At 39.3% G+C, this 15,434-nt stretch overlaps 1 pseudogene; it reads left to right on the forward strand.

The window, feature by feature from the left end:
- Positions 1-12,587: 12,587 nt before the first annotated feature.
- Positions 12,588-13,761, forward strand: LOC109196331 (GTPase IMAP family member 4 pseudogene; annotated as a pseudogene).
- The last annotated feature ends 1,673 nt before the right edge of the window (positions 13,762-15,434 follow it).

Raw genomic sequence — 15,434 nt, forward strand, 5'->3', positions numbered from 1 at the left:
TTACACTGATGTCAAATTGAGTTATTAGTATTCACACATTAAATGTGAAAGTAACAATCTTGTGCACATAAAACAACTTTTCCATAAATACTTCACTTGTCCTATCAATGTATTAGGTCTCTATAATGGTATAACACATAGTCATTTATATGTCTTGATGAACTGTCAATCATCCTTTTTATGTCAGTCTGAAAAACTTGGTTCATCTGGACGTTTTCAGTGGGAGAAACGTTTCGTCATCATCCAGGTGACTTCTTCAGTCTCAGCTGACTGCAGGTTTCCCCCAAATTATAAAGAGTACATTATCATCATCACTGAAACCAGCCAACTGAAGTAATGATGGGTTGTGGGGTGAATTGCTTCATCATAATTATGCAAATTGGTATGACCATTGATGAAGAAGGACTCATCAAAGACCACTAATAAATGCCCATGAGTCAGTATGCAAATGTACGTTTTGTAAGATGCGGGAAATCTGGAGTTATTTGTCTACTTTTTTGACAATGTCACAAGAATTTCTTACTCTTGTGCCACAAATACAAATACACTGTTTATTTTGCCCATAGGTCAGTGCACTGTGGAAAAGACAGGAAACTGTTGTTGCTGTGATTCCATCACAAATAAAAGGAACAACTTTATAGTTCACCACAGCTGAAATCACTGGAACCTCATCGATGGTTAACAGGCCAGGTACCTGGAAAAGACTACAAAATAAATGAAGCTGTATTTTAATTACTGAGTTACAGTAATCCTTTCAAACCCCAAATTTAATTTCCTGCTGTTTGTTTTGCTTTATTGCTATTCATAGAGCAAAAACATCACTGATCCTAATGCTGTTCCCATATCAACAACACATTTTATCTTCCACGTTAGACAGATGCAATGTTTTTATAGACACAGCTATTGTTCATACATGCTTTAGTCTTAAATGGATTTGTTACTGTGCTGATGCACTTGAATCTTAAAAGGTTTTATACTGTTGTCAGTCACAACTCCAGATCGCTAACTTTCATGAGTAATGACCAGCATTGCTTTAATTTTTTTTTAAAAATAGCCGTAAAAAATTAAAAAAATATTTATCAAAGATAAAAAAAGTGAAATTGTCAAAGACGAACTTTCAGTCTTGAGTCACATTTTGTATCCAAATTTTCCATGAAAACACAACTCAAGGATTTAAGAATGTTCTGTGATGGTAACTGTGGAAGTTATTGGACTATATTGTTTTTGAAATCTGTTTTTATGAAAATGTGAAACGTTTATGAGCACAAAATGTGGCTTCAGTTTGCTGTTCTTGGCTGACAGGAGTCACCCACAGTGTGGTCTTCGGTTGATAGAAACCTTCTGCCTCCAGATCTGCTTTGTTGTATTTTCATCATTTGTCTTCTGTGTACTTTGGTTTCATATAGTGGTTATTTGAGTTACTGTTATTATCCTGTTAGCTCGATATATTCTTTCCTTTTGTAACGTTTGACATCAACCAGCTATATTCTCATAGAGAAAATCACACAGAAAATCAGGCAATCAATGAAAATGAAAACAGTGTGTTTGAGTGCTTTAGAGAGTAAAATTCTTACATTGATAGCACTACATTATTAATTAATCATGGATTACATATTTTCAAAAATGTAACATAATTAGCAGTTTAAGTTGACCTCTCTTCATTATTCAGTGTTTCTTTACAAGATTATAGAGCGTGCCCTGCATGATGTTGGCTGCAAGTTGGATTTGGGCAGTAAGGTATACATACTGAACCACTACACTGCCGGTGTCATCCTGACGGGAAAAGAGAAATGATGAGGAGGCACTGTTTGTCAAAGCTAATAAATACATATACATATTGCAATATAAATATATTTGTATTTTACATTGTATTAATGCTAAAACAAATACAATATTATGGAAAAATGAGGGTTTTGTTTTTCAAATTATGTCCTGTAAGTGTCATAAAATTTCATCCCTGGAAACATTTTTTACTTTCTGAGACATCTGGATTCATCAAACCCAGATTTGTGGTGTCTGTGATGTCCCACTATGAAGTCCTGCACCTCAAATACCAGTATACTGGAATACTAATGGTTTCCTATCAGTTTCCATTAAAAACTGAAATTTAAGGTATTCGACTGTAGTAAATCGTGTGTGGACAAATAAGATAATAGCAAATGGAATCTGTAAATCAGCTTGACTTATTATAACAGGGATTGATGTAATAATATCTTTATAACTGCTTTTCCTGGGCTCATTTTAAAAATCAGCTGTAATAACTGATCAAACACGTTATAGTCAAACCTCTCAAGCATGATAAAAGACATATTTTTATCTGTAATTACTGGCCAGAGAATTAATTATATGATCTTTTCGGTTACAGTACCTAAGTAAAGCAGACAGCTGTCTTTACCTTGTTGATCCAGCAACACAAGAGAGCTTGAAGAATCCAAAGTGGCAGCACAAAAATCCAGGTAAATTCTATTTTTCAAAAATTAAAGTGAATATATTATCATTTACTTTTATAGTGCTGCAGTGTTTTCCACATTTGTAGGCCGGGCCTTATCGGTGGGCTGGGATGGTAATGTGCCTCAGTAATTACATTTTAGCATGAAAAAGTACAAGTTGGTTGTTAGTTTATTATTTGACTTAATATTGTGTTAAATGACAGTATTAAGTAAACTGTATGTGTCCCAATGGTAGATCCAGGGTCAGTCATTGGCCTGAAGAACTTGCTTTAGCAGTTTAGATCCAGCAGCTTATGTTTGTAATGTGTTGGTTGATTTTTGTTTTTTCTTTCATTATTTATGACTTTCCCTGTTTTTTCAGTTGAATTAAACTTTTTTATTCTGTGTGTTTTTGGTGGTGCAGCCCTATTGGCTCTGGGACTGTGTAAATTATAGTGAATTGTGATTACTACAGACGCTTTAATACAGTACTCAGAGCCAGTGCTGTTGTAGTTTTTATCTAAGTGATATCTCTCGACCATCTTTGTTTCCCATAAATAAAGAATGTGGCATTAAATTAAGCCACATGTTATTCCAAAATGTTTTAGAGTATTTTTCAAATTCTGTGTGCTGACATTGAACATTCAAAATAAGGTAATGACCTGCCTGCCTGCCAGCGTGCCGAGCGGGTTCATTTTGTGTTCTAGTTCAGAACAGTTTTCTGTTTGCCGTCCAGCATTAAAGCTGTACTTAAGTTCACCTTTTGTTTCCGTCAGTCTGCATTTTAGGTCCTTTTCCTGCCTGCACACGGCCCTCACATGACAGTATGACCCTTGCACAGGGAGTTCTTCAACATGAGGCGTACTGCAGTCAACAAGACTGACTGGGTGGGTATCAAGGTAAAAGCAGGAGTTTTGAAACACCCAGTACAGAAGGACACAAATAGCTGCGATGTGATTGTCATCTTGGTAAAGTAACAAAGACAAATAATGTTTGTGCTGATGGTGCATTATAAAATTGAGTCTGCTATAGAAAAGCAATATGACTAAATTATTTTTGAATATTTTGCTATTTCCATAGATGGCAAAGGCGTTCATGGAGTCCCTACCAGACATGACATTTGAAACAACAATTAAAGCAATGGTACAGCAGCGTGAAGCAACTGCTTTACATATACTGGGAGCCTCAGGTTTGTGTTATAGCACAAAGAAATCACTTGTATCTAAATATTCATTGTCAATCACTAATTTTACTATATTTGTAACAGTGTTGGAGGCAGAAAACAATTGTGCCATGTGTTCAACTCCAAAACCACCTTTTCCAGGGCCTTCAATCACCAAATGGGTGAGACAGATTTGTAATTGGGGATATTATTTAACAAAATCTATTGTGTATAGTTGCTTTTGTTATTTGGTTTTTGTTTTGAGGAAGAGGGGAAATATAGCCTTAACTTGCATGTAATTGTTTTTGGCTTGGTGTGTTAGTTATTTTGAATATTTGATAAGGAAAAAATATGCAAACATACTAATGGCAGATTAATAAAGATATTCATGTTAAATCACGTGATTAAAGAATTTATTTTATTTCTGGTTTGTTGAACATTCCCAGATCCAGTGTGACAGCTGTTCAAGGTGGTTTCACACACAGTGGCTGCAGATGAACACTGAGCTGTTTCAGAAGGCAGAGGCTGCAGAATGGGAGCGCGCTCTCTGTGGAAAATAAATACTCGGATTTAGTTTGTAAAATGTATATAAGGTTGAATAATGTCATGTAAACTCTTATTTGTACTGATAGAAACTAAGGAACAGATGTAAATTGTTCTTATACATTTTGTATGTGTACATATGCAGGTTATGTATTTCAGAAATGTAAGTAGAGCTCGTTCGTTTAGATTTTGTTTTGCATTCTTTTTCATTTTAATACCTTTTGTAGAAAAATGACACTAAATTTAGAAAATAATGTGATTCTGGCAGTTTGGGTTTGTGACCCTTTTTGCATTGGTTTTGGTATTTGTTGATTCAGATTACTATTGATCAATGTATGTAATTCTTGTTTTTGCTGTTATTAGTTAGTAGTTTTAATTTGGCGATACTTTGTTACGTTCTTCTAATTCTCCCTGACAGCTCATAGTTGCTCAGTCTTTACTGCTTTGTTTACATGGATCCTTTCGTGTCACCATTACGTTCCAATCACCCTTGTTTGTTAGTGTGAGGTATACGTTCGTCATGTTTCCTGTTTGAAGAGTCTGTTTCCTTTCTCATGTTCAAGTCTTGGGTGTACCCCTTCATATTTTATCTCATACTGCTGGTCGCCATCATGTTCAGGTCTGTAGTAGTGTTGTCATAGTCACAGTAATATTCATAGCAGTCGTAGTTTAGTCTCGCCCATTTCAGGATTAATTACAGTTATTGTATGTTCAAGTTTCTTCCATCAGCCACAATAAAGGGCTCTCTTTGAGTTCATCACAGTTTTGTTGTCCTCTGTGTCCTGCTTTTAGTCTGCTTTTAAATTACATCATCTCACCCGCTGTATAGTAAGTAAAACATATTCCATTCTAAACCTTGCGTTAATCTTTAAGAACATATTTTTAAAAGTTGAAACAAATTGAAATATTTTTTCAGAAGACTATTTGTAGTGGATTCATCTTATAAATGAAGTAGAGTTTCTGAGCAAATATTGATGTCTATGTTGTTGTTTGACCTCAATTACTCAGGATGATTATTAATGAATTTTTGAAATTGACATAATTGTAGTGTACTGGCTGTATTGAACTGAATACAGGTTTCCTGTACGTGTGTGCGGGTGTAGGCTTTCAATCGGGATACAAAGCGAAAAGGCGCTACCGTAAAGACTTGTGTAACAGCACAAGGAAATTTATGCGGCGGATAAGAAGCGGCTGGCTTGACCGCGGCTCACAAATGACGGCTCACTTTACCGCGGTGGATTTGGTTGTTTAGGAAGAGGGAAAAGTTTTGGGAGTGACGGTAACGGCAGCGAGACAGAGTGAGAGAGAGACAGAAAGAGACAGAGAGGGAGAGAGAGTTTTTAGATGTGGGAGATTTGTGTCGTTTAGTGTGTTGTGTTGTGTTGTGTAGCTGTTCTGGTGTGTAGTCGTTTTGTTTTGTGTGTCAGTGAGGGCACTAATAAATGTCACAGAGGCACATTTGTAAACACTGTCACTAAGTAGCAGTGTTGGGTAAGTTACTTTAAATTAGTAACTTAGTTACATTACTAGTTACTTCTCTAAAAAAGTAACTCAGTTACTTCAAGTTACTCGTTACTTTCAAAGTAACTAGTTACTAGGGAAAGTAACTTTGGTTTTACTCAGAATTCTCTTGTTAATGTGTTGCTTCCGTAACTGGATACCCAGCAAGATTGTCAGTCTTCTAGCTTGCTTACTTGCCACAAGTGCACTGTGCCACCTACCAATAGAAAGGAAAAGATAATGTGCACATTTCCACGAGAGAAATCCCACGCCTGGACCGTCATTGACATGATTCTAGCCTGCTTTTTACATCCAACACAAAAACTGCAGTCGTGGTGCTTTTGATTGTACTCAGAACTTGGAAATTCTGCCTTCTGAATAGGAAGATGTAGGTAACACCAGACTGCAGATGAGCTGCATACAGAGCTGGACTGGGACAAAACAATTGTCCCGGGCATTTTGACTAGAGACCGGCCCACCATTATAGGAAAAATCATAAAGCCTTTGAATGAAAATAAACACTGTTGTGACAGTGATGTACACTGTTCTGATGGTATATATGTGTCAATCTATCAATTGTTTGTTGTAAGACTCAGATAATTATTTTTTTAAAAGCTAGACATTTTAAATGAGAATAAGAAAGTATTTCCTTGTCCCCCCCGTTTCCCTGTTAATGCCCTACCTGCCCCCTGGCAACACTTTGCTAGACCCGCCCCTGCACAGTTACCAGCTGTCAGCTACGTAGAAAAGGATCCTGGTGTTATTTGTCTCTCAGAAACAGTTCATAACTTCCCTTCAACTCATTCATGTCACCTAAAAGGTAAACCTGTTTCTCCATCACCTGTTCAGCTCTGATGATTCAGTAAGGACATCTCCTGGTTTCATCTGCATGTTTCCCTCTCACCAGATAACCAAACCGATATCATGACCAGCAGCTTTACAGCTGTGGCTCCAGCAAACATCAGCTGATACTAGAAATTAATATTAAATAAATTCTAACAACAGCTGATCAAGCTTAAACGTGCTGCTGTTGTTTAACGCGACCTCCGCTGGTTTCCTCTTTCTGGCGCAAAGTGGGCGATAAACAAACAAGAGAGAAAAGCCGATCAGCTGATCATTGATCAGTTTCATGATTGAAGTAGAAACAGGAGAGGAGAGAATGAGAGAAGAAGAGGCAGCTGTGCAGCTTCAGCTTTGTGTCTTTTTCATTGTAGCTGAAGTCCGGGACAAACTGTGTTCCTTTTCACCTCAGTACAAAACGCGTAATATTTTCTCTGAATACCAGACGATTCTGTTTTTTAGGGGATGGTTGGCAACTCTAATAATTAACCATATGAACAAAATAAAGTTCAACATCGGTAACATCATAGCACCCACCCAGCTGTATACAGTAGAAACTCCGTCATGCTAGCTAGCACGCAGTACGAAAATGTCAGCATACCGAAAATAAACTCCACCTAAACTTGGTTTATATCTGACCCAGACAGACTGCAGGTCATAACTTCTTACCTGAAGTTCAGTTCACCTGAGACGCGGACCGGCGGCCGCTTCGGGTCTCTCCTCTTGCCTCCCTTTTCCTTCATCCACCTGCTGGCTTCCACCACTTGCTAATGTTATTGAATCTGTGGAAGCTCCGCGATATCCACCACACGAAGTAACGAGTAACGAGCCTATCTAAATCCCAGTAACGAGTAACGCGTTCCTGGTTTTGGCATAATAACTAGTTACCATGCTCGTTACCACAATAATAATGTAGTTACTGTAACGCGTTACTTAATAACGCGTTAGTCCCAACACTGCTAAGTAGTGTAAAGAGTAGAAAGATATTTTACGGCTATTTTTGCTGCTATTTTTTATAATCATCATTACCATTTCATTCTTAATAGTGATATTGCATTCAGATGTTCAAACATACTGGTATCATATTAGCCTTTATTACAGGTTCAGTGAGAACCACTTTAACCTCTTCAGCCCCAAGGGGGTTTCTGAGCTTCCTGCTCGAAAATGCAATGCCTAAATTAAATTGATTATTTCTCTGCAATTACAAACTCTGTCCTTACAATCTTGGTATCAAAATGAAGCTAACACTTGGGACATTTAATCAGAGGTGTAAATATTAAAGCGGATATTACTGTGTCAAAGTTACTGAGACTGGAACACAGAAAAAGGAAGTAGATTTTATTCTCGCCTAATTTTTTTCTTCTTTTGCGGCTAATTCGGTGAATTTTGGTCCGATCGTGGTCAAACTTTGTGTGTTTACGCAGTGATAGCCCTGGAAGCTAGCCAGCCTATTTATAACCGGTTACATGAAGTCTGAAGAATTTCTGGTTCTCGTTTGCGTGTTTAGCAGACTTCTGCGCATTACGTAACTGCTCGTTTAATCGCGGCTTGTTTTCGGTGTGTTTGGTGGTTGTAGAAATGGTTTATATGACGTTTTAGCTGAGATTCTGAGGTTTCTGTGGATACCACACATGTCTGGAGTTATATTTCTCAACTGGCGTTATAACCGATTAAACGTGATCTCCTCCCTTTTGCCCCCGGTACCGGGGGCGTGGGGCTTAAGAGGTTTTAAACTGTAGAGTTGAATCTATAACCCGAAATGCTTTTGAATCTATCATCTTAAATGTTTATATGCAGACTGTATTGTAAAAGAAAGGCCCTAACGTTGAGTATACTTTGTGCCAAAATAAGACAGGAAACGCCATGCTTTGCAAAAGTGAAACCGAAAGCAGAGTCTGAGTGCAAGTATTTTGAGTAGGTTATTCTTTATTATCTTTTATTCATCTATATCTTTGGATTAAGCTTTTAGTAGAGGCTTTTGATTAAAACATTTATTCAGTAGATTACATATATAGTTCCAGTTAGGTTATTATATGTAAGGATGAGCCTCTGTTCTGGTGAAAGGTCAGAAGTGCAATGGGTGAGATGAGAGAGCATTTAAGGACGAGACACACATACACACACATATTAGATAGACCCATAGAGGTGAAAGTTTAATCATGTTTTGCTTGCAACTGCAAAATTGTGCCTGCATGAGTGACAGTTTGTGCAGAACGTGTGCCTGATGTTCTAGAAGATAAGCCCGGGCAGGATGGTGACAGGAAGCACCTGGCGTCGAGGGAATGTTCTTTTAAACTATGTTAAAAGTCATTGTGGTTTTGAGTTGACATATCCATGTAATTTACGCAGGAGGGGGCGTTCTAATACCCCGATGCATAAAACTGTGTTCTGAAGTTTTGGAGATTGAGATCTGGATGCCGTCTGGGTACAGATCTCCACACGCTGCGTGTGCTTCATTAAAATTCGTTGACTCCAACTGACTGGGTCAGTGTGTTATTCCCATCTCCACCATCTCTCTCTCCTCAAAATGAACCTTAACAGTAGAAAACCAGCGCAGTGATACACCTGCTGCTGTCAGGCCTGCAGGTTTGTCCCTGTGCTCTTCTGTCTTTGGTGGACAAACTTTTTTTTACTGGCACATCATTTGTGGGGCATCTTATTGCGACACCTGATTGTTCTCTCATTTTAGGTTTAGTAATATTTTTAAATGGTTGTACAAAATGAAAAAAACAGCAGATAAATAGTTGTATATGTTTACAAAATGTACAATTTATATTTGCATTTCAAGTTATAAACATTTACTCAACATGTTTGTGTTTTTTTTTTTACAGTAAAAATACTACTAGGATTTTAAGTTCTTTGTGTGATTTCAGATCAGTAATAGTACTATTAATAGTAATAGTAGTACTAATGCAGTATGTCAGTGAAAAAACAACTAAATTCAGTTGAGCTGAAAAGAATGAAACCAAACAAGGCAAAGGGGGAAAAAATAAAATGAAACAATCTGAGGGTGAAATACAAACGTAAACTCAAAATTAGTCAAAAATGGCCGTTTGTATTTCAGACCTCAGTGGGTTAATCCAACAAATCATGAAAAATTAGGTTTAAATTTTTGTTCATGACAGTGCAGATTTCTGACATTTTGTGTAATTTAAGTTGTAACAATGTGATTGTTTTCTAACAAAAAACAGTGAAACTTAAGTTAGACTTGTGTTTGTAAATGAACCGCCCCATGTTGTGTAGCTTTCTGGAGTTTATACTTATTGGGCTACATATTTATTTATTATACAGGCTATACAGTACATAACATCAAAACTCACATGTTTTATGTAACTAAAGTGTGTAATTATGTGGCTACAGACAATAATTAAGTTATAGACTATATTTATATGAAAAACGTGTATACTTACTGCATTTGAAATATTTTAAACATATGTAACCACCTGCGTATGTGTTTGGGGGAAAAAAGGCTTTGATTTTGCCACCCTAAGAAAATTTCTCTAGATCCGCCCCTGACCCGAGGCGGCCGCCGGTCCGAGTGTCAGGTGAACTGAACTTCAGGTAAGAAGTTATGACCTGCAGTCTATCTGGGTCAGATATAAACCAAGTTTAGGTGGAGTTTATTTTCCTTGTGCTGACTTTTTACAGTCAGTTACAATAACTCGTACTGCGTGCTAGCTAGCATGATGGAGTTTCTATACAGCTGGGTGGGTGCTGTGATGTTACTGATAGTGAACTTTATTTTATTCATAATGTTAGTTAGTAGAGTTTCCAACCGTTCCCTAAAAAACGGAATCGTCTCGTATTCAGAGAAAATATTACGCGTTTCGTACTGAGGTGAGAAGGAACAGTTTGTCCCGGACTTCAGCTTCAATGAAAAAGACACAAAGCTGGAGTTATTCTGTGTCTTTGCTGCACAGCTGCATCTTCCCCTCTCATTCTCTCCTCTCCTGTTCCTACTTCAATCATGAAACTGATCAATGATCAGCTGATCGGCTTTTCTCTCTTGTTTGTTTATCGCCCACTTTGCGCCAGAAAGAGGAAACCAGCGGATGTCGCGTTAAACAACAGCAGCACGTTTAAGCTTGATCAGCTGTTGTTAGAATGTATTTAATATTACTTTCTAGTATCAGCTGATGTTTGCTGGAGCCACAGCTGTAAAGCTGCTGGTCATGATGTCGGTTTGGATATGTGGTGAGCAGAGATGGGCAGTAACGCGTTACTTGTAACGCGTTACTGTAATCTGATTACTTTTTTCAAGTAACGAGTAATGTAAGGGATTACTATTGCAAAAACGGTAATTAGATTACCGTTACTTTCCCGTAGGAACACTGCGTTACTAAAACCGTGATTTTTTTGCGAGAGTGTCTCATGACAGTGACATAAGCGAGTGCGACATTCATGACAACAGCTGTGTGCAGATCAACAGTGGATCATATATGGCAGGGGTGGGCAATTCCAGGCCCCGAGGGCCGGTGTCCTGCAGGTTTTAGATCTCACCTTGGGTCAACACACCTGAATCACATGATTAGTTCATCACCAGGCCTCTGGAGAACTTCAGGACATGTTGAGGAGCTAATTTAGCCATTTAAATCAGCTGTGTTGGTTCAAGGACACATCTAAAACCTGCAGGGACACCGGCCCTCGGGGCCTGGAATTGCCCACCCTTGATATATGGAGTGCAGGAGAGAGTATGAGCGTGCAGCGTTTAAAGCGTGGAAGTACTGACCTTATTTTGAGTTTGATTCCATAAAAAGTGACAAAAACATTACCGTCCGTTGTGCGTGGGAAGAAAACTTCTTTTTACAGCAAAAAAACCCCCTAAACTTCCAAGCAAGCAGCGAGTGCGCTACGACGTAATGGGAAATTCACAGAGAAACTCGCGGATTCTTCCACTGACCGCTGCGGCACACCTGCACCAGGGTAAACCTCCACCTAACCCAGTCCTGCTTTACAGGTGAAAATAGAGCAACAGCACCGCTAGTCTTTGATTTTATTTATTTTCTGCTGTGTTTTACATGCATCTATTTGAAAGAGTGAGTGTAAACACAAAAACATATTTTATTTTATGTGCTGGAATGTGCAGAAAATAGGTTTAAATGTTAAACAAATTTCTTCCAGTCAGAGAATGTTGCATATAATTTAGTTTTTGCTTGATGCATAAAGTTAAAAGATTTAACGTTTTAAAAAGAGACGTTTCCATTTGATTACATTTTGTATGATGGATTATGCAGAAAAAGTAGAATTGGACTGAAAGATCTATCGCTTTATCACCTATGCAGGTTGTAAATCGTGTTTTTAAAAAGTAACTAAGTAACTAAGTAATTAATTACTTTTGAAAATAAGTAATCAGTAAAGTAACAGGATTACTTTTTTGGGGAAGTAATCAGTAATTAGTAACTGATTACTTTTTTCAAGTAACTTGACCAACACTGGTGGTGAGAGGCATTAACAGGGAGAGGGGGGCACAAAGAAACACTTTTCTTTCTTATTCTCATTTAACATGTCTCGCTTTTAAAAAATAATTATCTGAATCTTACAACAAACGATTGATAGATTGATACATATATACCATCAAGACAGTGAACATCACTGTCACAACAGCGTTTGTTTTCATTCAAAGGCTTTATGATGTTTCCTATAATGGTGGGCCGGTCCAGCCCTGTATGCAGCTCATCTGCAGTCTGCTGTTACCTACATCTTCCTATTCAGAAGGCAGAATTTCAGAGTTCTGAGTACAACCAAAGCACCACGACTGCAGTTTTTGTGTTGGATGTAAAAGGCGCACATGACGCTGTGACGTAGGCTAGAATCATGGCGGCTGTCGACGACGGTCCAGGCGTGGGATTTCTCTCGTGGAAATGTGCACATTATCTTTTCCTTTCTGTTGGTAGGTGGCTCAGTGCACTGTGGCAAGTAAGCAAGCTAGAAGACTCTGGCTGGGTATCCAGTTACAGAAGCAACACATTAACAAGAGAAGTCTGAGTAAAACCACAGTTACTTTCCCTAGTAACTAGTTACTTTGAAAGTAACGAGTAACTTGAAGTAACTGAGTTACTTGTGATAGAAGTAACTAGTAATGTAACTAAGTTACTAATTTAAAGTAACTTACCCAACACTGGTGCTCAGTGTCTGATCTCAGGCTGGTTCTGCTTGGGAAGACTGGAGAAGGAAAGAGTTCCAGTGGAAACAGCATCCTGGGAAGAGATGCCTTCAGAGAAATCTCCAGTCACTCATCAGGTAAGAGACACACACAGAGTTTTTAATGCGGAGCAGCAGTAGGAATTCCTTACCTGTTATTTGTTTTAGCGAGGACTCTGTAGGTGTGTAAAACGGGACACCATTTCTGTGCAGTTCATATCTGATCTAAATTAAGATGAGGTGATATATGTTTTCTCCTCTTCAGTGGCTGCTGAATGCTCCAAGCAGCAGGAAAGGGTGTTTAAGAAGATGGTCTCTGTGGTCGACACTCCCGGCCTCTTTGACACGTTCCTGCCTGAAGACGTTGTGAAGAGGGAGATCTCCAAATGCATCAACATGTCGGCCCCGGGGCCCCACGCCATCCTGCTGGTCATCAAGGTTGGACGCTTCACAGCAGAGGAAAGAGACGCCGTGAAGAAGGTGGAGGAGATCTTTGGAGAGGGTGCCTGGAGGTACTCCATCATCCTCTTCACTCACGGAGATGTAGTTGAGTCAGACTTGGATGAGACCTTGGAGGAGGCAGGAGCTGAGCTGCAGGAGGTCCTGCAGAAGGCTGGAAACAGATACCACGTCTTCAACAACCTCAAAACCAACGACCGCCGCCAAGTCCTGAATCTGCTGGAGAAGGTGGATAAGATGGTGGCCGACGACGGAGGAGAGTTTTACTCCAACTACACCTACCTGGAAGTTGAAGAAATGCTAAAGAGGAGAGAGTCGGAGCTCAGAGAGTTCTTCAAGAAGAAGCTGATGGAGGCTCAGGAGGAGAAACAGCAGGTGGAGGAACGGATGAGGTCTGAGCTGGAGGAGTTGAGGCGGTATTACCACATGTTAGAGAGCGGAGTCGGTCAGGTCGTGGAGCAGGTGGCCAAAGACGACTCCTTAGATGAAATCCTCACCAATTTCCACCACACCCTGAAACTGAACGGAGCTGTTTCTGACTCTTGTACAGAGCTGGCACCATCAGTTATGTAGCTCTGTTCTTCACATGGACCAACATATGGAACAGACTCTTTACAACTACATGCATGTATTTATTACTACGTTTCTGCAGCAATTTATGTGATTTTACCAGGATCATTTTCTGTAAGCTCGGTGTACTTTATGTTTCTAGAGTTTCACACTGAAAGTTCTCACAGAGTGATGGACTTTCTTTCTGATCACAGTCAAAGAGCTAAAGTGCTCCACCTGAAGCAGTTCAGATTCTGAGCAAACTAAAGAATTAGAAGCTCCATCAACTTTTAGAAGTCATGGATTTTCTCTACTGCAGCTGAAGGCGGATGTTTTCCCAGTGAATTGGTGAGATCTTCAGCATTCATGAGCTGGAAATTTGTCCTGGAACGGCTGATGTGTTTGCAGCACCTGAATGAAACACAGGTTAACTGCAGTTCTGAATGTTGTTTCAAACTCTGATTCTGCCTTTAAATTAACTACAAAAACATGTTTTTAGTCCAAAGATCAGCAGTTATGCTAATGTGCCTTAGTAGCTACCATCAATTACACAAGTCAAAATCAGTAATAACAAAGTTTATAGAGGTTTAAAGAACCAGCCGGACATTATGACAGGATGCTGTTTACCCTGTTCACAAACTTTAGGTGGTTAACATTTTTATCCTTATGTTGGACGTGGAAAAAAACCTTCTCTTTCTCACCTGCTGAATCATCAAAGAAGTGAAGAGCGCCACCTGCTGTCCAGTCTGTGCCACGCAGTCAGGGTCGTTACATGAAGCGAGTGAGATAATAACCACACAACCCTGTAACCACCTATCTGACAAAGCTGTTGTCTGTAAAAGTAACGTTAAACTAAATGTTAGAGCAAATGAAACCTGAAAGCAGCTGAGGAATGCTGTGACTGTTATACTGCCCCCATCTGGTCAGGCTGAACTACAACACTATTCTCTGTAATCTTCATCGAGCAGGCTGTTCAAAAACAAGAGTCATGAAGTGTTTAATAGTCCTCAGATTTGTGATTGCTGGTTATTAAACAGTTTCCTGAAAAAAAGGCAACAAGGTTATTGATTATTGATTGCATAGCCCACTGTTGCCAGGAAGAAGGATCATATGAGGACAAACAGCAGAGCCAAAGGAAAGAGATGATCTCTCACTCATGGCTCTACTCCACTTTCACACCACCAGGGGGTGCTGTAAGCAGCCTGTTCTACAGGGGCTTGGTCTACAGGGGAAAGTAGCTGTGGCCCAAGCCCTGGCTCCACACATCAGGATCCAAAACCAAGACTGAACAGTCACCATCACCTGTAGAATGTCACAGCCTGGTGTCAACACATGTAATGGAGACATTTCATTGGCCACACCCACATCAACAGGCACAGTAACAGAACTAATGGTTTGGAAAAGACAAGTGGTGGTGACAGTGGACTCATCTCTGTGCTTGTCCTGCTAGACCTCAGTGCAGTAGAAAGAAAGTGGTGGATCTATGTTTCTGAGTGTGGGGCCATCAAGAGGCCACAGTATTCATAGAGGGGCCAAGTAGTACTCCAACAGCACGTACAACGCTCCTTCTAACTGCTGTTTCCTTCTTATTTCTTTGTATACATGCAGCTCACACTCGACTGTGACTCCTGACTGTGTTTATGGGCCAAATGTTTTGTTCTTTACATCGTCTTTCTTCTATATAATTGTTAAACATTTAATAAATATGTCTACAAAAAAGATTTTTAAAAATCAGACATTTCACACAGACACCCAGATGATTTCTGACCTGATGCAGGAGGCTGAAGGTGCTCTTGACCAGCTTCTTCTTC

The sequence above is a fragment of the Oreochromis niloticus genome, linkage group LG3 (genome assembly GCF_001858045.2).
Source record: "Oreochromis niloticus isolate F11D_XX linkage group LG3, O_niloticus_UMD_NMBU, whole genome shotgun sequence".
NCBI lineage: Eukaryota > Metazoa > Chordata > Actinopteri > Cichliformes > Cichlidae > Oreochromis > Oreochromis niloticus.